The sequence below is a fragment of the Triturus cristatus genome, chromosome 8 (genome assembly GCF_964204655.1).
Source record: "Triturus cristatus chromosome 8, aTriCri1.1, whole genome shotgun sequence".
NCBI classification, from domain to species: Eukaryota; Metazoa; Chordata; class Amphibia; order Caudata; family Salamandridae; genus Triturus; species Triturus cristatus.
Window position 1 is genome coordinate 1665397750 of NC_140591.1, and position 25796 is coordinate 1665423545.

A 25796-nucleotide genomic window follows, 5' to 3' on the forward strand; every position below is an offset into this window, starting at 1 on the left:
CCTGGGTGAAATGTACTAGGTAACCAATGCAAGCAATACCAGGACCAACCATAGTCTGGCAGTTGTTAATTTCTCCTGGGGAGGGGTAACTGGCCTCAAAAAGGTAGTAGTCAATGCAGACCTCCCTGTCGAATGTTTGTTGGGCAATGATCTGGAGACTTCATCCTGGTCTGAAGTAGAATTATGGACTCATGCTGAGATGTTGGGCATACTTGCAGAGGTATTTGCTGTGACCAGGTCACAAGCCAAAATCCATAAAGCTTAACCATATTAGTGCCCATTGAAAATCCTATAGTGCCAAGCCATTTAATGACTTTTTGGAGTGCTTTGCTTCAACATGCTGTAGTTTGTGTAATTATGATTATAATGTTGGGAAACTATATATTTTTGGTTTCAATACTTCTTTTGCTATTATTTTATATATAAAACTTACATTTATAAAACACCCTGAAGTCACATGACACAATTCAAGATGGCCGCCAGGTGACTGTGAAAATGATAAGAGTGAATGACCGCGTTGGTAGGGTAATAACAAAAATAGTGTTTTCCAAAAGCAGATGCGCAGAAATATTTATTAGTCTGTTTGCTCACCTGGTAATAGGACAGATTTTGATTTTAATTTTGTTTTTGTGTTTTTTATGGCTCTTTGTCATACAATGACATAGATATAAGGCACATACATTTTTCATGTTTTTCTATTGTTGTGCAGAATCTAAACTTATATAAGCCTAGCAGGATTGGTTCACAGAAGTAAAATGGATGTTTCAGAGACTACTGTTAGTAAATATATGAAAATACATAGTTTTGCTGCCTTTCACAGCACTTTACATGCTACAAAATGGCCGACATGTTGTTTCGTCTGTTGATGTTTTTCATATAATGATCTTAGTCTTGTTATTGGACACATGTTCAACACCTCAAAATGTATTTTCTGACTTTTATGCACACTAGTGATGCATATTTTGTGAATAGTTGGCATATGATTTCATGCATATAACTTCTGAAGGTCACAGTCCTTGACCTTTGACCCTAAATGGTAGCTCCTGGAAGTGTACAAAGGATATATCTTTGTAACAGTGAAATTGTTTTTGCAAAGTGAGGTATCTTCAGAAAGGTCATTGTCTGGTCTCACAGGTCAACTAGTCAAATTTTATAAGAGGTGAAAAAAACGTGACCTTTGACCCCTAAATACACATTTTTTTAACCTTTTTTCTCTTTATTCTGTTACCCTTGGATCAATTTCAACAAGTGGGGCATTATTGGACTCAACATGCAAAGTACTATTTTTTTCCTTCTTCAAATTATTGTAGAGGTCATAATATTTGACCTTTGACCTCTATTTGCCATCATTGTAGGTGTTTTAAGGTGTTAATTCCATTATGGTGAGACCATTGTTTACAAGTGTTGCAGTGTTTGAATTGTAATGATAAGTACTTACATTTTTGTTCATTAAATTGGTGGGAGGGGGTCATGTAATTTGACCTTTGACCTCTATTTCCACTGTTCTAAGTGTTTCATGGTCATTAATGCATTACTGTTAGATCATTTATTACAAGTGAGGCATTATTGGAATTGTAAGTATGAGTACCTACATCCTCCTTAGTTACTGTGTTGGAGGAGGTTATGCTTTTTGACCTTTGACCTCTATTTATACTTGTTTAGGTGTATCAAGGTCGTTATTGCATTACCCTTGAATCATTTGTTACTAGTGTTGCATTATTGTAATTGTCTTGATAAATACTTGCGTTTTCATTGGTTTAATTGGTGTCAGGGGATCATGTCTGTTGACCTTTGACCTCTAATTACACTTTTCTAAGTCTTTCAATGTCATTAATGCATTACGACTGGATCCTTCCTGCCCCTATGACCCCCTACACCTCTACTTAACTCTGCTATCATTGGTCTCTCGCCTGCAACCTCCAGTACCACACCTGTAAACTGTTTGTCAAAAGAAGAAACTCCATTGAGAAGCATTGGGCACCTGGCGTTTAATTGGCACCCTGCACTTGGCAACCCCTATGCCCCTGGTGGTGTATGTTTGGTTCTGCTTTGAAGTCCCCCGTGCTTGAGCTAACCCCCAAAGCTTGGCACCGGCAACTGATCTACTTATCTGCAAGCAGTGTGGCTCCAGGCACTCCCAGTCTCCATTGGAAAGCATTGGACCAACCTCCAACTTTGACCTCTGCACCCAGCCGCCCCTGTGCCACTGGTGGTGCAGTTTTGGTACTCTCCTTACCGTTTGCCCTAGCTGACCTTTGGTCCCGAAGACTGAAACTGCAAATGTGGTACTTACCTTTTTTACTGCTATATTGTTTTCACCATGGGATATTGAACTGTTCTGAAAATATTCTGTCAACTTATGAAAGTGAAAAGTATTTTTATTTATAAACATACTTACCTGATTGTGAAGATCTTAGTCTTAAAATAAAATACAAACAAAGTATATTTTCTAAAATTGTTGTGGATCTCCTTTTTGAGTCATATGTCCTTTATTGATCACGGTTGTGCAATACATGTTTTACAGTCCTCTGTGTTAGGCCTAATGCTGCTTGCTAACACTACTACTAATAGAACATTTTGGGTTCAACATTGAGCCCTGTACACTTGGAGACCCCTTGGACTCTCTGCATGTTATCACCTAGTGGCAATATCACATACGGAGCCAGCTTCCTACACTTTTTCACATAATTCACTTTGAAAACTCCTTTCACTTTGCAGTCAGAGAAAGAAATATAAACACCAATTCTGCAGCAATTTGTCAGAAGAGATAGCCAGACATTTGACCTCTGTGTTTGAAGGAGACACATAACAAGAGCGAGGTTGCCTTGAACCAACTGTACAAAGTGGTTCTGTGGCTCTGCTGGCAGCAAACGCACCTCAGTGAGGGCATTACCTCAAGGAAAGCTGCAAAGCATGGACCTACAAGCTGTCCCTAGGCTAAACCTGTGTAGTTGACGGTTGTTGAAGTTCTGGTCTACCTAGAAGGGGAAAAAGAGAGAGAGTGTGCCTACCTCCTGTCCCTGTTCTAAACATTCATGGGAGAGCGAAGAGATACAAAACAAGAGCGAGGTTGCCTTGAACAAACTGTACAAAGTGGTGCTGTGGCTCTGCTGCTGGCAGCAAACACACCTCAATGAGGGCATTAGCTCAAGGCAAACTTCAATGCATGTACCTACAAGCTGACCCTAGGCTAAACATGTGTTGTTTATGGTTGTAGAAATGCCTGGTTCACCTAGAAGGGGAAAAAGAGAGAGAGTGTGCCTACAACCTGTCCCTGTTCTAAACATTCATGGCAGAGCCAGGTGATACAAAACGAGAGGCAGGTTGCCTTGAACCAACTGTACAAAGTGGTGCTGTGGCTCTGCTGCCAATAAACTCACCTCAGTGAGGGCATTAGCTCAAGGCAAGCTGCAAAGCATGTACCTACAAGCTGTCCCTCGGCTAAACATGTCTAGTTGACGGTTGTCGAAGTTCTGGTCCACCTAAACGGGGAAAAAGAGAGAGAGTGTGCCTACAACCTGTCCCTGTTCTAAACATTCATGGCAGAGCCAGGAGACACAAAACAGGAGCTAGGTTGCCTTGAACCAACTGTACAAAGTGGTGCTGTGGCTCTGCTGCCAATAAACGCACCTCAGTGAGGGCATTAGCTCAAGGCAAACTTCAATGCATGTACCTACAAGCTGACCCTAGGCTAAACATGTGTTGTTTATGGTTGTAGAAATGCCTGGTTCACCTAGAAGGGGAAAAAGAGAGAGAGTGTGCCTACAACCTGTCCCTGTTCTAAACATTCATGGCAGAGCCAGGTGATACAAAACGAGAGCTAGGTTGCCTTGAACCAACTGTACAAAGTGGTGCTGTGGCTCTGCTGCCAATAAACTCACCTCAGTGAGGGCATTAGCTCAAGGCAAGCTGCAAAGCATGTACCTACAAGCTGTCCCTCGGCTAAACATGTCTAGTTGACGGTTGTCGAAGTTCTGGTCCACCTAAACGGGGAAAAAGAGAGAGAGTGTGCCTACAACCTGTCCCTGTTCTAAACATTCATGGCAGAGCCAGGAGACACAAAACAGGAGCTAGGTTGCCTTGAACCAACTGTACAAAGTGGTGCTGTGGCTCTGCTGCCAATAAACGCACCTCAGTGAGGGCATTAGCTCAAGGCAAGCTGCAAAGCATGTACCTACAAGCTGTCCCTAGGTTAAACATGTCTAGTTGACGGTTGTCGAAGTTCTGGTCCACCTAAACGGGGAAAAAGAGAGAGAGTGTGCCTACCTCCTGTCCCTGTTCTAAACATTCATGGCAGAGCGAGGAGATGCAAAACGAGAGGCAGGTTGCCTTGAACCAACTGAGCAAAGTGGTGCTGTGGCTCTGCTGGCAGCAAAAACACCTCAGTGAGGGCATTAGCTCAAGGCAAGCTGCCATAAACCTGCAAGCTGTCCTTAAGCTAAACGTGTAGTTGACTATTGTTGAAGTTCCTGGTCCACCTAGGAGGGAAAAAAGAATATGTCTATAACCTGACCCTATGCTCCTCTTGTTGAAAGAGTAAAAACTAGATCCGGATTCCTAGAGCGTATACCAAGATGCTTCCCAGGAGGTCCACAGATTTGGTATACCTTCTAGTCACCGACTTACCTGAATGATGTTTCTTTGGCAACATCCAACAGTCTTTCCAGCGTGACGTGATTGTTCATCTTCTTCACCTTCATCGCAGACACCATCAAAGTGTTCTCATGAGTAAAGTTTCCACCATGTGAAGAAAATGATTAAATACTATTAGTCACAAATCCCCAAATCGCACCCATCCATTTATTTGATACTCGCCCTCCTACTATGCAGAGTTGGATTGTAAGTAGCATTTTCAGAGGCAGAGCATCCCATCAGAAAGTCTCATGCAGAACATGGTTGGTATTAGTGAAACCATGTAGTGCTAAACCAAGGGCAATTCACTTCCAAAAAGACATTGGTCACCCTCTCTCACCCCCACATCAAACGTGACTGACTTTCCACAGGTTTATATCCATCCACTTGTCAGTCAACACAGTATGCTTCTCTGTATCCTTTTCTGATAAGTTAGACTGCTATTTATTATGCAGAGTAGAGCAGTTCTATTTACTCTGCACTGTCCGCAAGGTCATGCAAGGCTAAGCTCATTGATTATCCAAGCTGAGATCAAAAGATAGTCACAGAACAGGACCCTTCCTTCCAGACTAACAACCCATCTGACAATCTCCCTTACAGCAAGATACCAAGAGACCAATGCTTGCTTCAGGTTCACCAAACAAGCCATGTAGCAAGAGGCACAAAGTCAGATGCCTATGCAGGATATCAGAAATCCATGTTATGGTATGTTATTCCGGAAGGGTATCCCGGTGCTGAAGAAGGAAATGTTTTGGCCAGAGTAGGGGCTAGGTGAAGAGTCAGGTCTTCAGTTTCTTGTGGAATTCAAGAACTGAAGAGGTGGCTCTAATGTGCAGGGCCAGATCATTCCAGGCTTTAGAAAGGAGTTAGAAGGCATGACTACCAGATCTGCTTCTGTATATGCAGGTGTGTGCGCGAGTAGGAGTGTGGTTGGGTGGAACATTCTAATAAGTGTGTGAGAGTGTATGTGGTTGTTGAGGTATGTGGTGCTATAACTCTATTAGGCACCTACGAGTGTAAGAACTAACTGAAATAAAAGAAGACATCTGGCGCATTACTTTGGAACACTATCTAAAAATAATGTGTGGAGGAATCAATAGAGGTGGGGTGGGGCATCCCTTGGTGATGATGCCTGGCACTGCGCCAGAGGTAACAGCCCTCCATTGAATGTCTAATGCTATGGAACCGGTAACTAGTTGGTGCATGCAAAGGCTATACACTTTCACTCAAGTAGCAAGGAAGAACAGTACAATATTTGCCTTGTAGTACAGGAGGCAGGGTGTGCGTGTGACCCGAGCAAAATCCATGATTTGCTGAGGTCACGTTACACCACTGTAAGGAAGACTTCAGCAACCAATAGCTGTGTAAAGCTAAAGAGCCTATACTTCCCCGCCCCCAACCGGTGCACAGGGCTTGTGCTGCTGCCTATGAATGTAAGCTGCCAACAGTTTGAAAAGGCTGAGATGGGCAGGAGCATACATGTTTGTGACAGAGCACCCTATCCATGAAACTGTAAATAATACCTGCAGTTTATAAATGGCTAACAGACAAACCAGGGGGCAGCACCGTCCCAATTAACAAATTCCAAATGGTCAAATGACAAAACAAAGCACTGGGACAAAGAGGCATTCACAATCTAGAGGGCAACGGGAACCCAAATCTGATTGGATTTATGCTGAAATCTGACCCACTCACTAATCATTTTTCTGAAAGCAAAATAATAACCGGTATAAAACAAACTAGTGGTTACAAGATGGTACATTTTAAAAGCAACCAGAAGACAAATATTAATGCAAAATATTGTAGGGATGAATACTAATGCACAATGTTTTAGGACTCCAAACACTGCAAACAGATCAGTCACAAAAAATCAGACTTCCAAAGCATCACTCAAAAAATAAAGCCCAAACACAGGAAATATCCTCATGTTTCCATATTTTTTTCTGAAACCTCACTAATGTGATTAAAAGAAAAGGAAAAGTGTCCTGTACCCAAGAAAAAAACATGACCAACAAACTCTTCAAACAAAACTTTTTACAATTGCAGTTCCCCGCCAAAGAAAACCTAGGATCTCCAGAAAGAAAACAGGGCTGACTAGCATCCAGTCATGCAAGGGCAAGTGAAAACCATATGTGGAAAGAAAACCACTGATGACATATGTGTCTTTCTGAAAATATTTGTAATATATGTATAGCTAAAAATTAATGGAAGAAGACATGGGTAAATAAGTGTCTAAATACAGTGATGCAATATCTGACGTCATCAGCAGAGGATTGCGGTCGCGTGAGTTATAGTTGCCTGCACTAACTATAACGGAGGAATTTCAATGGTTTTTCACGAGTGAAATGTCCAGCTAACTATAACATGTGTGAAACCTATGGTTTTTTAAGTGAATTTGCAAGGTTTTTTAAATGCTAATTCCTAACTATAACGTGTGTGAAACCTATGGTTTTTTAAGAGAATATATATATATATATATATATATATATACACACACAAATAAAAATAACACATTGATAATAAATAAACCTTTATCTGTCATAGTTTATTTTAAAAACTCAAAAAAATGAACAATCAGTTTAAAATATTCTAATAAAAATATTAACATGCAGTTTATATGTTTGGACTGTATAGTAGAGTTAGAAATAAATCAATTTTCTGAACCATAAATTAAGAATATTCTTATAATTTTACAAATCTTCCAAAATAATATTTGTAATAATAAAATTAAAATGTAAATAAAATATTTGTGAAGTAAAGATTTTGCAAAAGCATTTCTCTTACCAAATAACCAAAACATGTTTAAAAACAAAATATATACAGTAAATATTAGCAATATACAACAAAATAATAAATAATAAAAACCACTCTAAGCAACAATATGAAACATTTTCAAATGTTCAAATACAGAGTGGTTACAATTATTATTACCACTCCTCCCTTAGCAGAACTAAGAAAAGTGTTTGCCTTCGGAGAGGTTACATTAACTACTCCCACTTCCGATAAGCAACAGTAGGAACAAGATGCAATTTCAAAGGGGTCAGATTTACTATTCCCACTTCAGTCTAAACCAGGGAAAGTCTTAGACTTCAGAGGGTTTAGGTATACTGTTCACCCTCCATTCTAAGCAAAATTACTGAAAGTTTTTAGACTTCGGATGGGTTCCAGTCACTATTCCCACTCCAGTCTAAGCAACAGTAGGGAAAGAGTTGGATTTCAGGAGATTTAATTTTAACATTCCCATTCAGTAGGAAACAATAGTAGGAAAGGTTTTGCATTTCGGAATGTTCAGATTTACAATTCACACACGAGTCTTAGCAACAGTAGGAAAAGCCTTGGTGTGCAAAATTGGGTTGTCGATTGACTAGGGTGTAAGCGCGGGTCAAGCAACAGCCACAATCACTTACAGGGTGAACCACAAAAAGTCACTAAATTAACCTGTATTTAACCCTAGGTAAGTGGCACAAAAAGCAGTCAGACTTAACATAGAGGCAATGCGTATTTATGCAGAACACAAACAGTAATAAAGTTTAAACACAACAGAACATTTCTAAACAAGTAGTAGATTTTAGTAATGCCTATAAGATCAAAGCACAAACCGCAAACATCTGGTCGTGCAAAACCAGGTCAAAGTTGAAAATTAAGGCCGATCACGATAGAATGCTGTTCGGATACAAGAAGTTGATTATGCCCGGTCAGTGCTTACCTTGGGATTTAGAAAAATTCTTGAAGTAAAAATGTCTGAGAATGTAGAAGTTCAGTGGGGCCAGAATGTGAGAGTGTCCAAGGAGAGAGCATTGTTGTTGGATGGCCGTAGAGCAAACCAGCGGTGAAGATTTTACCTGCAGACTTAGTCACAAAATGGAAGTCGAAAGTCTCCAGTGGAACAAGGAAGAGGGCAGTTGGTGAAGACAGAAACACCAATCAATCAATCATCAATCAGTGACACTTGTAAAGCGCGCTACATACCCGTAGGGTCTCAAGGCGCTGGGGGGGGGGGGGAGGGGGGGGTGCCGCTACTGCTCGAACAGCCAGGTCTTCAGCTTCTTCCTGAAGGAGAGGTGGTCTTGGGTCAGGCGCAGGTCGGTAGGGAGGGAGTTCCAGGTCTTGGCGGCCAGGTAGGAGAAGGACCTTCCTCCTGTAGTCGCTCTTCGGATGCGGGGGACGGCGGCGAGGGCGTGGTTGGCTGATCGGAGGTGGCGTTTGGGAGCGTGGAAGTTGACTCGGCTGTTGAGGTAGCTCGGGCCTTGGTCGTGTAGGGCTTTGTGTGCGTGGGTGAGGAGGCGGAAGGTGATTCTTTTGTTGACGGGGAGCCAGTGAAGGTCTCTCAGATGTCCGGAGATGTGGCTGGTTCGTGGGATGTCGAGGATGAGTCTGGCTGAGGCGTTCTGGATCCGCTGGAGTCTCTTCTGGAGCTTGGCGGTGGTACCGGCGTAGAGGTCCGATATCTCTTTGACAAATGACTGATGAAACAGATTTGCTGCGGTGGAGAAGAACATAGCAGGAGAAGTCGCAAAGTCACTCCGACTGGCGATGCACCTCGAATGGATTGGCACTCAGGTTAGTCCTGGTCTCTTTCTGGGTCTGAGAGCATTTTTTGGCCCAATTTGGTCTAAGTCCTCAGTTTTGGAAATTTACCATTGGGGCTCCTTTAGCACTAAAACCAAGGGTCCAGGACTGGTGGGACACCTCTTGGGGGTTCAAGACTCACTCAGTTTGGGTCTAGGGGTGGGTTCAAGATGGTGGGAACCTTTTATGTTTCTTTGACTCTGAACAAGAGGCCAGCAACCTAGCCCTTGGAGTCACTTCTGGTATTCCTGGATGCAGGTAAAAATGCAAGGCTGGTCTCTGATGATTTGAGGCAGTCCCCAGACAGAAAAGCAATACTTCCAAGTGCAGTTGCAGTCTAGCAGAGTGCACAACAGGTCTCAGCAGTGGGCAATCTTCTGAGAGTCCTTCCTCAGGTCCAGTAGGGAACTGAAGAGTGGGTCTGAAGGCCCTTTTTTTATACCCTTGTGCCCTTCCCCTGGAAGGTAGGAGATACCTCTGAAAATGTTCTTTGGAGAGCATGGAACTTCCTGACTCTCCTGCCCTGGCTCAAAGATGGCTGCAGTGACAATACAGGGTCATTAAGGCTTTTGTGTGGAGACATGACTCAGCCTTTCATTTGTAAGTGCGGCTGTGCTCAGCTCCACCCCACCCATCCTGCTGGTGATGGCCCATTGATGCACACCTAAACCTTCTATTGTGTGACTGTCTTGGAGGAATTTATAACGCCTAACTGTCAGCTACACCAAGTCATGTGATCCAAGTTAGGCTGCAGGCACAAAGAGCTAAGGGCAGGATGATGCCAACTTTCTAAAAGAAAACAGTGAAACCTGTATGAATATCCAAGGACTCCAAGTGCACTACTGTGAAGTCACTTAATCCTAAGTGTACATATAATTACATGTATCCCGATTATTATGTCATCAACAATGAAACAATCGTAAACTTTGATCAACTTTAAGTCCAACGAGTGTATCAGAATGCTTAAAAAATAATCAGACATTGAAAATGACGAATACTGGAATCTGTTTAATTCAGTCGATTGCAGAGACTCTTAAAAAAGAACACAATGGTGCTTTATCTCAGCAATACAAATCAGCTGAAACATCTTTTCCCAATGCATTTTGGGCTGAGATACGCCCTTTGTCAAGGGAATCTAGAACATCAATAATCACAATGAATATCTTAACCCCTTCAGTGCCCATGACGAGCTGGACTCGTCATGGAGCACAGTCGCGCTGTGCCCATGACGAGTCCAGCTCGTCATGGGACCCACCCTTGGGGGAAGCGCTGGCGCTCCCCCCGTGATTCCGCGATCTTTTTTTTTTTTGCTGGGGAGGCAGGGGAAGACCTTCCCCTGCCTCCCCCCGCCCCCCCGCCCGCGTCATCAATGACGTCAGCGCGGGAGCCGCGCTGACGTCACCGGAGGCTTCCCCTTTGCTCTCCGAGGCGCTGGAAGCCATTTGCTTCCTGCGCGTCGGAGAGTAAAGGTCAGTTTTGGGGCTGGGGAGGGGGTATTAGTGGATCTGTGCGGTAGGTAGGGTGGGGGCACAATGTTGGGGGGGGTGGAAATGGGTTTTTGAAAACTCTGCTTTGTTCCTGCGCTTGGATCGTCGAAGCGCAGGCGATTTTATGTGAATTGTGAAAAAAAAAAAAAAACGCTCGTTTTCGTTTCTTTGTCGTTTCTCACCTGGGGGGTGCTGCTAGCGTGGGATGGGGGTGGGGGGCATAATAAAGTCAGTCCTAGGGGTTCCAAAGTGGCCAGATTGATTTTATTTGCTTACAAAAACACCAGCATCAGAGTTTGCCAGTGCAGTGTGACTTTCGTTTTCTCGTGTAACTTTGAACTGCATTGTTGTACCAAGGGGGGCGAAAGAAAGTAAGACAGAGGGGTTGCAAAGTGGCCAGATTGATTTTATTTGCTTCCAAGTACACCAGCATCAGAGTTTGCCAGTGATGTGCTTTTTTCGTTTTTTTGTCTTCCTTTGAACTGTATTGTTGTTCCCAGGGGGCAAAGTAAAGTTAGACAGAGGGATTGCAAAGTGGCCAGATTGATTTCATTCGCATCCAAGCACACCAGCATCAGAGTTTGCCAGTGCAGTGCGACTTTCGTTTTCTCAGCTCAACTTTGAACAGTATTGTTGTTCCCAGGGGGGGCGAAATAAAGTAAGACAGAGGGGTTGCCAAGTGGCCAGATTGTTTTTATTTGGATCCAAGTACACCAGCATCAGAGTTTGTCAGTGTATTGCTACTTTCGTTTTCTCATCTAACTTTGAACAGTATTGTTGTTCCCAGGGGGGGCGAAATAAAGTTAGACAGAGGGATTGCAAAGTGGCCAGATTGCTTTTATTTGCATCCAAGCACACCAGCATCAGAGTTTGCCAGTACAGTGCGTCTTTAGTTTTCTCGCCTAACTTTGAACAGTATTGTTGTTCCCAGGGGGGGCGAAATAAAGTTAGACAGAGGGCTTGCAAAGTGGCCAGATTGATTTTATTTGCATCCAAGCACACCAGCATCAGAGTTTGCCAGTGCAGTGCGTCTTTAGTTTTCTCGCCTAACTTTGAACAGTATTGTTGTTCCCAGGGGGGGCGAAATAAAGTTAGACAGAGGGATTGCAAAGTGGCCAGATTGATTTTATTTGCATCCAAGCACACCAGCATCAGAGTTTGCCAGTGCAGTGCGTCTTTAGTTTTCTCGCCTAACTTTGAACAGTATTGTTGTTCCCAGGGGGGGCGAAATAAAGTTAGACAGAGGGATTGCAAAGTGGCCAGATTGCTTTTATTTGCATCCAAGCACACCAGCATCAGAGTTTGCCAGTGATGTGCTTCTTTCGTTTTTTTGTCTTCCTTTGAACAGTGTTGTTGTTCCCAGGGGGGGCGAAATAAAGTTAGACAGAGGGATTGCAAAGTGGCCAGATTGATTTTATTTGCATCCAAGCACACCAGCATCAGAGTTTGCCAGTGCAGTGCGTCTTTAGTTTTTTCGCCTAACTTTGAACAGTATTGTTGTTCCCAGGGGGGGCGAAATAAAGTTAGACAGAGGGATTGCAAAGTGGCCAGATTGATTTTATTTGCATCTATGCACACCAGCATCAGAGTTTACCAGTGCAGTGCGTCTTTAGTTTTTTCGCCTAACTTTGAACAGTATTGTTGTTCCCAGGGGGGGGCGAAATAAAGTTAGACAGAGGGATTGCAAAGTGGCCAGATTGATTTCATTTGCATCCAAGCACACCAGCATCAGAGTTTGCCAGTGCAGTGCGTCTTTAGTTTTCTCGCCTAACTTTGAACAGTATTGTTGTTCCCAGGGGGGGCGAAATAAAGTTAGACAGAGGGATTGCAAAGTGGCCAGATTGATTTTATTTGCATCCAAGCACACCAGCATCAGAGTTTGCCAGTGCAGTGCGTCTTTAGTTTTCTCGCCTAACTTTGAACAGTATTGTTGTTCCCAGGGGGGGCGAAATAAAGTTAGACAGAGGGATTGCAAAGTGGCCAGATTGCTTTTATTTGCATCCAAGCACACCAGCATCAGAGTTTGCCAGTGCAGTGCGTCTTTAGTTTTCTCGCCTAACTTTGAACAGTATTGTTGTTCCCAGGGGGGGCGAAATAAAGTTAGACAGAGGGATTGCAAAGTGGCCAGATTGATTTTATTTGCATCCAAGCACACCAGCATCAGAGTTTGCCAGTGCAGTGCGTCTTTAGTTTTCTCGCCTAACTTTGAACAGTATTGCTGTTCCCAGGGGGGGCGAAATAAAGTTAGACAGAGGGATTGCAAAGTGGCCAGATTGATTTTATTTGCATCCAAGCACACCAGCATCAGAGTTTGCCAGTGCAGTGCGTCTTTAGTTTTCTCGCCTAACTTTGAACAGTATTGTTGTTCCCAGGGGGGGGCGAAATAAAGTTAGACAGAGGGATTGCAAAGTGGCCAGATTGCTTTTATTTGCATCCCAGCACACCAGCATCAGAGTTTGCCAGTGCAGTGCGTCTTTAGTTTTCTCGCCTAACTTTGAACAGTATTGTTGTTCCCAGGGGGGGCGAAATAAAGTTAGACAGAGGGATTGCAAAGTGGCCAGATTGATTTTATTTGCATCCAAGCACACCAGCATCAGAGTTTGCCAGTGCAGTGCGTCTTTAGTTTTCTCGCCTAACTTTGAACAGTATTGTTGTTCCCAGGGGGGGCGAAATAAAGTTAGACAGAGGGATTGCAAAGTGGCAAGATTGATTTTATTTGCATCCAAGCACACCAGCATCAGAGTTTGCCAGTGCAGTGCGTCTTCAGTTTTCTCGCCTAACTTTGAACAGTATTGTTGTTCCCAGGGGGGGCGAAATAAAGTTAGACAGAGGGATTGCAAAGTGGCCAGATTGATTTTATTTGCATCCAAGCACACCAGCATCAGAGTTTGCCAGTGCAGTGCGTCTTTAGTTTTCTCGCCTAACTTTGAACAGTATTGTTGTTCCCAGGGGGGGCGAAATAAAGTTAGACAGAGGGATTGCAAAGTGGCCAGATTGCTTTTATTTGCATCCAAGCACACCAGCATCAGAGTTTGCCAGTGATGTGCTTCTTTCGTTTTTTTGTCTTCCTTTGAACAGTGTTGTTGTTCCCAGGGGGGGCGAAATAAAGTTAGACAGAGGGATTGCAAAGTGGCCAGATTGATTTTATTTGCATCCAAGCACACCAGCATCAGAGTTTGCCAGTGCAGTGCGTCTTTAGTTTTTTCGCCTAACTTTGAACAGTATTGTTGTTCCCAGGGGGGGCGAAATAAAGTTAGACAGAGGGATTGCAAAGTGGCCAGATTGATTTTATTTGCATCTATGCACACCAGCATCAGAGTTTACCAGTGCAGTGCGTCTTTAGTTTTTTCGCCTAACTTTGAACAGTATTGTTGTTCCCAGGGGGGGCGAAATAAAGTTAGACAGAGGGATTGCAAAGTGGCCAGATTGATTTTATTTGCATCCAAGCACACCAGCATCAGAGTTTGCCAGTGCAGTGCGTCTTTAGTTTTCTCGCCTAACTTTGAACAGTATTGTTGTTCCCAGGGGGGGCGAAATAAAGTTAGACAGAGGGATTGCAAAGTGGCCAGATTGATTTTATTTGCATCCAAGCACACCAGCATCAGAGTTTGCCAGTGCAGTGCGTCTTTAGTTTTCTCGCCTAACTTTGAACAGTATTGTTGTTCCCAGGGGGGGCGAAATAAAGTTAGACAGAGGGATTGCAAAGTGGCCAGATTGCTTTTATTTGCATCCAAGCACACCAGCATCAGAGTTTGCCAGTGCAGTGCGTCTTTAGTTTTCTCGCCTAACTTTGAACAGTATTGTTGTTCCCAGGGGGGGCGAAATAAAGTTAGACAGAGGGATTGCAAAGTGGCCAGATTGATTTTATTTGCATCCAAGCACACCAGCATCAGAGTTTGCCAGTGCAGTGCGTCTTTAGTTTTCTCGCCTAACTTTGAACAGTATTGTTGTTCCCAGGGGGGGCGAAATAAAGTTAGACAGAGGGATTGCAAAGTGGCCAGATTGCTTTTATTTGCATCCCAGCACACCAGCATCAGAGTTTGCCAGTGCAGTGCGTCTTTAGTTTTCTCGCCTAACTTTGAACAGTATTGTTGTTCCCAGGGGGGGCGAAATAAAGTTAGACAGAGGGATTGCAAAGTGGCCAGATTGATTTTATTTGCATCCAAGCACACCAGCATCAGAGTTTGCCAGTGCAGTGCGTCTTTAGTTTTCTCGCCTAACTTTGAACAGTATTGTTGTTCCCAGGGGGGGCGAAATAAAGTTAGACAGAGGGATTGCAAAGTGGCAAGATTGATTTTATTTGCATCCAAGCACACCAGCATCAGAGTTTGCCAGTGCAGTGCGTCTTCAGTTTTCTCGCCTAACTTTGAACAGTATTGTTGTTCCCAGGGGGGGCGAAATAAAGTTAGACAGAGGGATTGCAAAGTGGCCAGATTGATTTTATTTGCATCCAAGCACACCAGCATCAGAGTTTGCCAGTGCAGTGCGTCTTTAGTTTTCTCGCCTAACTTTGAACAGTATTGTTGTTCCCAGGGGGGGCGAAATAAAGTTAGACAGAGGGATTGCAAAGTGGCCAGATTGCTTTTATTTGCATCCAAGCACACCAGCATCAGAGTTTGCCAGTGATGTGCTTCTTTCGTTTTTTTGTCTTCCTTTGAACAGTGTTGTTGTTCCCAGGGGGGGCGAAATAAAGTTAGACAGAGGGATTGCAAAGTGGCCAGATTGATTTTATTTGCATCCAAGCACACCAGCATCAGAGTTTGCCAGTGCAGTGCGTCTTTAGTTTTTTCGCCTAACTTTGAACAGTATTGTTGTTCCCAGGGGGGGCGAAATAAAGTTAGACAGAGGGATTGCAAAGTGGCCAGATTGATTTTATTTGCATCTATGCACACCAGCATCAGAGTTTACCAGTGCAGTGCGTCTTTAGTTTTTTCGCCTAACTTTGAACAGTATTGTTGTTCCCAGGGGGGGCGAAATAAAGTTAGACAGAGGGATTGCAAAGTGGCCAGATTGATTTTATTTGCATCCAAGCACACCAGCATCAGAGTTTGCCAGTGCAGTGCGTCTTTAGTTTTCTCGCCTAACTTTGAACAGTATTGTTGTTACCAGGGGGGGCGAAATAAAGTTAGACAGAGGGATTGCAAAGTGGCCAGATTGATTTTATTTGCATCCAAGCACACCAGCATCAGAGTTAGCCAGTGCAGTGCGTCTTTAGTTTTCTCGCCTAACTTTGAACAGTATTGTTGTTCCCAGGGGGGGCGAAATAAAGTTAGACAGAGGGATTGCAAAGTGGCCAGATTGCTTTTATTTGCATCCAAGCACACCAGCATCAGAGTTTGCCAGTGCAGTGCGTCTTTAGTTTTCTCGCCTAACTTTGAACAGTATTGTTGTTCCCAGGGGGGGCGAAATAAAGTTAGACAGAGGGATTGCAAAGTGGCCAGATTGATTTTATTTGCATCCAAGCACACCAGCATCAGAGTTTGCCAGTGCAGTGCGTCTTTAGTTTTCTCGCCTAACTTTGAACAGTATTGCTGTTCCCAGGGGGGGCGAAATAAAGTTAGACAGAGGGATTGCAAAGTGGCCAGATTGATTTTATTTGCATCCAAGCACACCAGCATCAGAGTTTGCCAGTGCAGTGCGTCTTTAGTTTTCTCGCCTAACTTTGAACAGTATTGTTGTTCCCAGGGGGGGCGAAATAAAGTTAGACAGAGGGATTGCAAAGTGGCCAGATTGCTTTTATTTGCATCCAAGCACACCAGCATCAGAGTTTGCCAGTGCAGTGCGTCTTTAGTTTTCTCGCCTAACTTTGAACAGTATTGTTGTTCCCAGGGGGGGCGAAATAAAGTTAGACAGAGGGATTGCAAAGTGGCCAGATTGATTTTATTTGCATCCAAGCACACCAGCATCAGAGTTTGCCAGTGCAGTGCGTCTTTAGTTTTCTCGCCTAACTTTGAACAGTATTGTTGTTCCCAGGGGGGGCGAAATAAAGTTAGACAGAGGGATTGCAAAGTGGCCAGATTGATTTTATTTGCATCCAAGCACACCAGCATCAGAGTTTGCCAGTGCAGTGCATCTTTAGTTTTCTCGCCTAACTTTGAACAGTATTGTTGTTCCCAGGGGGGGCGAAATAAAGTTAGACAGAGGGATTGCAAAGTGGCCAGATTGCTTTTATTTGCATCCCAGCACACCAGCATCAGAGTTTGCCAGTGCAGTGCGTCTTTAGTTTTCTCGCCTAACTTTGAACAGTATTGTTGTTCCCAGGGGGGGCGAAATAAAGTTAGACAGAGGGATTGCAAAGTGGCCAGATTGATTTTATTTGCATCCAAGCACACCAGCATCAGAGTTTGCCAGTGCAGTGCGTCTTTAGTTTTCTCGCCTAACTTTGAACAGTATTGTTGTTCCCAGGGGGGGCGAAATAAAGTTAGACAGAGGGATTGCAAAGTGGCAAGATTGATTTTATTTGCATCCAAGCACACCAGCATCAGAGTTTGCCAGTGCAGTGCGTCTTCAGTTTTCTCGCCTAACTTTGAACAGTATTGTTGTTCCCAGGGGGGGCGAAATAAAGTTAGACAGAGGGATTGCAAAGTGGCCAGATTGATTTTATTTGCATCCAAGCACACCAGCATCAGAGTTTGCCAGTGCAGTGCGTCTTTAGTTTTCTCGCCTAACTTTGAACAGTATTGTTGTTCCCAGGGGGGGCGAAATAAAGTTAGACAGAGGGATTGCAAAGTGGCCAGATTGATTTTATTTGCATCCAAGCACACCAGCATCAGAGTTTGCCAGTGCAGTGCGTCTTTAGTTTTCTCGCCTAACTTTGAACAGTATTGTTGTTCCCAGGGGGGGCGAAATAAAGTTAGACAGAGGGATTGCAAAGTGGCCAGATTGATTTTATTTGCATCCAAGCACACCAGCATCAGAGTTTGCCAGTGCAGTGCGTCTTTAGTTTTCTCGCCTAACTTTGAACAGTATTGTTGTTCCCAGGGGGGGCGAAATAAAGTTAGACAGAGGGATTGCAAAGTGGCCAGATTGATTTTATTTGCATCCAAGCACACCAGCATCAGAGTTTGCCAGTGCAGTGCGTCTTTAGTTTTCTCGCCTAACTTTGACCAGTATTGTTGTTCCCAGGGGGGGGCGAAATAAAGTTAGACAGAGGGATTGCAAAGTGGCCAGATTGATTTTATTTGCATCCAAGCACACCAGCATCAGAGTTTGCCAGTGCAGTGCGTCTTTAGTTTTCTCGCCTAACTTTGAACAGTATTGTTGTTCCCAGGGGGGGCGAAATAAAGTTAGACAGAGGGATTGCAAAGTGGCCAGATTGATTTTATTTGCATCCAAGCACACCAGCATCAGAGTTTGCCAGTGCAGTGCGTCTTTAGTTTTCTCGCCTAACTTTGAACAGTATTGTTGTTCCCAGGGGGGGCGAAATAAAGTTAGACAGAGGGATTGCAAAGTGGCCAGATTGATTTTATTTGCATCCAAGCACACCAGCATCAGAGTTTGCCAGTGCAGTGCGTCTTTAGTTTTCTCGCCTAACTTTGAACAGTATTGTTGTTCCCAGGGGGGGCGAAATAAAGTTAGACAGAGGGATTGCAAAGTGGCCAGATTGCTTTTATTTGCATCCAAGCACACCAGCATCAGAGTTTGCCAGTGCAGTGCGTCTTTAGTTTTCTCGCCTAACTTTGAACAGTATTGTTGTTCCCAGGGGGGGCGAAATAAAGTTAGACAGAGGGATTGCAAAGTGGCCACATTGATTTTATTTGCATCCAAGCACACCAGCATCAGAGTTTGCCAGTGCAGTGTGTCTTTAGTTTTCTCGCCTAACTTTGAACAGTATTGTTGTTCCCAGGGGGGGCGAAATAAAGTTAGACAGAGGGATTGCAAAGTGGCCAGATTGCTTTTATTTGCATCCAAGCACACCAGCATCAGAGTTTGCCAGTGCAGTGCGTCTTTAGTTTTCTCGCCTAACTTTGAACAGTATTGTTGTTCCCAGGGGGGGCGAAATAAAGTTAGACAGAGGGATTGCAAAGTGGCCAGATTGATTTTATTTGCATCCAAGCACACCAGCATCAGAGTTTGCCCGTGCAGTGCGTCTTCAGTTTTCTCGCCTAACTTTGAACAGTATTGTTGTTCCCAGGGGGGGCGAAATAAAGTTAGACAGAGGTTTTGCAAAGTGGCCTGATTGATTTTATTTGCATCCAAGCACACCAGCATCAGAGTTTGCCAGTGCAGTGCGTCTTTAGTTTTCTCGCCTAACTTTGAACAGTATTGTTGTTCCCAGGGGGGGCGAAATAAAGTTAGACAGAGGGATTGCAAAGTGGCCAGATTGATTTTATTTGCATCCAAGCACACCAGCATCAGAGTTTGCCAGTGCAGTGCGTCTTCAGTTTTCTCGCCTAACTTTGAACAGTATTGTTGTTCCCAGGGGGGGCGAAATAAAGTTAGACAGAGGGATTGCAAAGTGGCCACATTGATTTTATTTGCATCCAAGCACACCAGCATCAGAGTTTGCCAGTGCAGTGCGTCTTTAGTTTTCTCGCCTAACTTTGAACAGTATTGTTGTTCCCAGGGGGGGCGAAATAAAGTTAGACAGAGGGATTGCAAAGTGGCCAGATTGCTTTTATTTGCATCCAAGCACACCAGCATCAGAGTTTGCCAGTGATGTGCTTCTTTCGTTTTTTTGTCTTCCTTTGAACAGTGTTGTTGTTCCCAGGGGGGGCGAAATAAAGTTAGACAGAGGGATTGCAAAGTGGCCAGATTGATTTTATTTGCATCCAAGCACACCAGCATCAGAGTTTGCCAGTGCAGTGCGTCTTTAGTTTTTTCGCCTAACTTTGAACAGTATTGTTGTTCCCAGGGGGGGCGAAATAAAGTTAGACAGAGGGATTGCAAAGTGGCCAGATTGATTTTATTTGCATCTATGCACACCAGCATCAGAGTTTACCAGTGCAGTGCGTCTTTAGTTTTTTCGCCTAACTTTGAACAGTATTGTTGTTCCCAGGGGGGGCGAAATAAAGTTAGACAGAGGGATTGCAAAGTGGCCAGATTGATTTTATTTGCATCCAAGCACACCAGCATCAGAGTTTGCCAGTGCAGTGCGTCTTTAGTTTTCTCGCCTAACTTTGAACAGTATTGTTGTTCCCAGGGGGGGCGAAATAAAGTTAGACAGAGGGATTGCAAAGTGGCCAGATTGATTTTATTTGCATCCAAGCACACCAGCATCAGAGTTTGCCAGTGCAGTGCGTCTTTAGTTTTCTCGCCTAACTTTGAACAGTATTGTTGTTCCCAGGGGGGGCGAAATAAAGTTAGACAGAGGGATTGCAAAGTGGCCAGATTGCTTTTATTTGCATCCAAGCACACCAGCATCAGAGTTTGCCAGTGCAGTGCGTCTTTAGTTTTCTCGCCTAACTTTGAACAGTATTGTTGTTCCCAGGGGGGGCGAAATAAAGTTAGACAGAGGGATTGCAAAGTGGCCAGATTGATTTTATTTGCATCCAAGCACACCAGCATCAGAGTTTGCCAGTGCAGTGCGTCTTTAGTTTTCTCGCCTAACTTTGAACAGTATTGTTGTTCCCAGGGGGGGCGAAATAAAGTTAGACAGAGGGATTGCAAAGTGGCCAGATTGCTTTTATTTGCATCCCAGCACACCAGCATCAGAGTTTGCCAGTGCAGTGCGTCTTTAGTTTTCTCGCCTAACTTTGAACAGTATTGTTGTTCCCAGGGGGGGCGAAATAAAGTTAGACAGAGGGATTGCAAAGTGGCCAGATTGATTTTATTTGCATCCAAGCACACCAGCATCAGAGTTTGCCAGTGCAGTGCGTCTTTAGTTTTCTCGCCTAACTTTGAACAGTATTGTTGTTCCCAGGGGGGGCGAAATAAAGTTAGACAGAGGGATTGCAAAGTGGCAAGATTGATTTTATTTGCATCCAAGCACACCAGCATCAGAGTTTGCCAGTGCAGTGCGTCTTCAGTTTTCTCGCCTAACTTTGAACAGTATTGTTGTTCCCAGGGGGGGCGAAATAAAGTTAGACAGAGGGATTGCAAAGTGGCCAGATTGATTTTATTTGCATCCAAGCACACCAGCATCAGAGTTTGCCAGTGCAGTGCGTCTTTAGTTTTCTCGCCTAACTTTGAACAGTATTGTTGTTCCCAGGGGGGGCGAAATAAAGTTAGACAGAGGGATTGCAAAGTGGCCAGATTGCTTTTATTTGCATCCAAGCACACCAGCATCAGAGTTTGCCAGTGATGTGCTTCTTTCGTTTTTTTGTCTTCCTTTGAACAGTGTTGTTGTTCCCAGGGGGGGCGAAATAAAGTTAGACAGAGGGATTGCAAAGTGGCCAGATTGATTTTATTTGCATCCAAGCACACCAGCATCAGAGTTTGCCAGTGCAGTGCGTCTTTAGTTTTTTCGCCTAACTTTGAACAGTATTGTTGTTCCCAGGGGGGGCGAAATAAAGTTAGACAGAGGGATTGCAAAGTGGCCAGATTGATTTTATTTGCATCTATGCACACCAGCATCAGAGTTTACCAGTGCAGTGCGTCTTTAGTTTTTTCGCCTAACTTTGAACAGTATTGTTGTTCCCAGGGGGGGCGAAATAAAGTTAGACAGAGGGATTGCAAAGTGGCCAGATTGATTTTATTTGCATCCAAGCACACCAGCATCAGAGTTTGCCAGTGCAGTGCGTCTTTAGTTTTCTCGCCTAACTTTGAACAGTATTGTTGTTACCAGGGGGGGCGAAATAAAGTTAGACAGAGGGATTGCAAAGTGGCCAGATTGATTTTATTTGCATCCAAGCACACCAGCATCAGAGTTTGCCAGTGCAGTGCGTCTTTAGTTTTCTCGCCTAACTTTGAACAGTATTGTTGTTCCCAGGGGGGGCGAAATAAAGTTAGACAGAGGGATTGCAAAGTGGCCAGATTGCTTTTATTTGCATCCAAGCACACCAGCATCAGAGTTTGCCAGTGCAGTGCGTCTTTAGTTTTCTCGCCTAACTTTGAACAGTATTGTTGTTCCCAGGGGGGGCGAAATAAAGTTAGACAGAGGGATTGCAAAGTGGCCAGATTGATTTTATTTGCATCCAAGCACACCAGCATCAGAGTTTGCCAGTGCAGTGCGTCTTTAGTTTTCTCGCCTAACTTTGAACAGTATTGCTGTTCCCAGGGGGGGCGAAATAAAGTTAGACAGAGGGATTGCAAAGTGGCCAGATTGATTTTATTTGCATCCAAGCACACCAGCATCAGAGTTTGCCAGTGCAGTGCGTCTTTAGTTTTCTCGCCTAACTTTGAACAGTATTGTTGTTCCCAGGGGGGGCGAAATAAAGTTAGACAGAGGGATTGCAAAGTGGCCAGATTGCTTTTATTTGCATCCAAGCACACCAGCATCAGAGTTTGCCAGTGCAGTGCGTCTTTAGTTTTCTCGCCTAACTTTGAACAGTATTGTTGTTCCCAGGGGGGGCGAAATAAAGTTAGACAGAGGGATTGCAAAGTGGCCAGATTGATTTTATTTGCATCCAAGCACACCAGCATCAGAGTTTGCCAGTGCAGTGCGTCTTTAGTTTTCTCGCCTAACTTTGAACAGTATTGTTGTTCCCAGGGGGGGCGAAATAAAGTTAGACAGAGGGATTGCAAAGTGGCCAGATTGATTTTATTTGCATCCAAGCACACCAGCATCAGAGTTTGCCAGTGCAGTGCATCTTTAGTTTTCTCGCCTAACTTTGAACAGTATTGTTGTTCCCAGGGGGGGCGAAATAAAGTTAGACAGAGGGATTGCAAAGTGGCCAGATTGCTTTTATTTGCATCCCAGCACACCAGCATCAGAGTTTGCCAGTGCAGTGCGTCTTTAGTTTTCTCGCCTAACTTTGAACAGTATTGTTGTTCCCAGGGGGGGCGAAATAAAGTTAGACAGAGGGATTGCAAAGTGGCCAGATTGATTTTATTTGCATCCAAGCACACCAGCATCAGAGTTTGCCAGTGCAGTGCGTCTTTAGTTTTCTCGCCTAACTTTGAACAGTATTGTTGTTCCCAGGGGGGGCGAAATAAAGTTAGACAGAGGGATTGCAAAGTGGCAAGATTGATTTTATTTGCATCCAAGCACACCAGCATCAGAGTTTGCCAGTGCAGTGCGTCTTCAGTTTTCTCGCCTAACTTTGAACAGTATTGTTGTTCCCAGGGGGGGCGAAATAAAGTTAGACAGAGGGATTGCAAAGTGGCCAGATTGATTTTATTTGCATCCAAGCACACCAGCATCAGAGTTTGCCAGTGCAGTGCGTCTTTAGTTTTCTCGCCTAACTTTGAACAGTATTGTTGTTCCCAGGGGGGGCGAAATAAAGTTAGACAGAGGGATTGCAAAGTGGCCAGATTGATTTTATTTGCATCCAAGCACACCAGCATCAGAGTTTGCCAGTGCAGTGCGTCTTTAGTTTTCTCGCCTAACTTTGAACAGTATTGTTGTTCCCAGGGGGGGCGAAATAAAGTTAGACAGAGGGATTGCAAAGTGGCCAGATTGATTTTATTTGCATCCAAGCACACCAGCATCAGAGTTTGCCAGTGCAGTGCGTCTTTAGTTTTCTCGCCTAACTTTGAACAGTATTGTTGTTCCCAGGGGGGGCGAAATAAAGTTAGACAGAGGGATTGCAAAGTGGCCAGATTGATTTTATTTGCATCCAAGCACACCAGCATCAGAGTTTGCCAGTGCAGTGCGTCTTTAGTTTTCTCGCCTAACTTTGACCAGTATTGTTGTTCCCAGGGGGGGGCGAAATAAAGTTAGACAGAGGGATTGCAAAGTGGCCAGATTGATTTTATTTGCATCCAAGCACACCAGCATCAGAGTTTGCCAGTGCAGTGCGTCTTTAGTTTTCTCGCCTAACTTTGAACAGTATTGTTGTTCCCAGGGGGGGCGAAATAAAGTTAGACAGAGGGATTGCAAAGTGGCCAGATTGATTTTATTTGCATCCAAGCACACCAGCATCAGAGTTTGCCAGTGCAGTGCGTCTTTAGTTTTCTCGCCTAACTTTGAACAGTATTGTTGTTCCCAGGGGGGGCGAAATAAAGTTAGACAGAGGGATTGCAAAGTGGCCAGATTGATTTTATTTGCATCCAAGCACACCAGCATCAGAGTTTGCCAGTGCAGTGCGTCTTTAGTTTTCTCGCCTAACTTTGAACAGTATTGTTGTTCCCAGGGGGGGCGAAATAAAGTTAGACAGAGGGATTGCAAAGTGGCCAGATTGATTTTATTTGCATCCAAGCACACCAGCATCAGAGTTTGCCAGTGCAGTGCATCTTTAGTTTTCTCGCCTAACTTTGAACAGTATTGTTGTTCCCAGGGGGGGCGAAATAAAGTTAGACAGAGGGATTGCAAAGTGGCCAGATTGCTTTTATTTGCATCCCAGCACACCAGCATCAGAGTTTGCCAGTGCAGTGCGTCTTTAGTTTTCTCGCCTAACTTTGAACAGTATTGTTGTTCCCAGGGGGGGCGAAATAAAGTTAGACAGAGGGATTGCAAAGTGGCCAGATTGATTTTATTTGCATCCAAGCACACCAGCATCAGAGTTTGCCAGTGCAGTGCGTCTTTAGTTTTCTCGCCTAACTTTGAACAGTATTGTTGTTCCCAGGGGGGGCGAAATAAAGTTAGACAGAGGGATTGCAAAGTGGCAAGATTGATTTTATTTGCATCCAAGCACACCAGCATCAGAGTTTGCCAGTGCAGTGCGTCTTCAGTTTTCTCGCCTAACTTTGAACAGTATTGTTGTTCCCAGGGGGGGCGAAATAAAGTTAGACAGAGGGATTGCAAAGTGGCCAGATTGATTTTATTTGCATCCAAGCACACCAGCATCAGAGTTTGCCAGTGCAGTGCGTCTTTAGTTTTCTCGCCTAACTTTGAACAGTATTGTTGTTCCCAGGGGGGGCGAAATAAAGTTAGACAGAGGGATTGCAAAGTGGCCAGATTGATTTTATTTGCATCCAAGCACACCAGCATCAGAGTTTGCCAGTGCAGTGCGTCTTTAGTTTTCTCGCCTAACTTTGAACAGTATTGTTGTTCCCAGGGGGGGCGAAATAAAGTTAGACAGAGGGATTGCAAAGTGGCCAGATTGATTTTATTTGCATCCAAGCACACCAGCATCAGAGTTTGCCAGTGCAGTGCGTCTTTAGTTTTCTCGCCTAACTTTGAACAGTATTGTTGTTCCCAGGGGGGGCGAAATAAAGTTAGACAGAGGGATTGCAAAGTGGCCAGATTGATTTTATTTGCATCCAAGCACACCAGCATCAGAGTTTGCCAGTGCAGTGCGTCTTTAGTTTTCTCGCCTAACTTTGACCAGTATTGTTGTTCCCAGGGGGGGCGAAATAAAGTTAGACAGAGGGATTGCAAAGTGGCCAGATTGATTTTATTTGCATCCAAGCACACCAGCATCAGAGTTTGCCAGTGCAGTGCGTCTTTAGTTTTCTCGCCTAACTTTGAACAGTATTGTTGTTCCCAGGGGGGGCGAAATAAAGTTAGACAGAGGGATTGCAAAGTGGCCAGATTGATTTTATTTGCATCCAAGCACACCAGCATCAGAGTTTGCCAGTGCAGTGCGTCTTTAGTTTTCTCGCCTAACTTTGAACAGTATTGTTGTTCCCAGGGGGGGCGAAATAAAGTTAGACAGAGGGATTGCAAAGTGGCCAGATTGATTTTATTTGCATCCAAGCACACCAGCATCAGAGTTTGCCAGTGCAGTGCGTCTTTAGTTTTCTCGCCTAACTTTGAACAGTATTGTTGTTCCCAGGGGGGGCGAAATAAAGTTAGACAGAGGGATTGCAAAGTGGCCAGATTGCTTTTATTTGCATCCAAGCACACCAGCATCAGAGTTTGCCAGTGCAGTGCGTCTTTAGTTTTCTCGCCTAACTTTGAACAGTATTGTTGTTCCCAGGGGGGGCGAAATAAAGTTAGACAGAGGGATTGCAAAGTGGCCACATTGATTTTATTTGCATCCAAGCACACCAGCATCAGAGTTTGCCAGTGCAGTGTGTCTTTAGTTTTCTCGCCTAACTTTGAACAGTATTGTTGTTCCCAGGGGGGGCGAAATAAAGTTAGACAGAGGGATTGCAAAGTGGCCAGATTGCTTTTATTTGCAT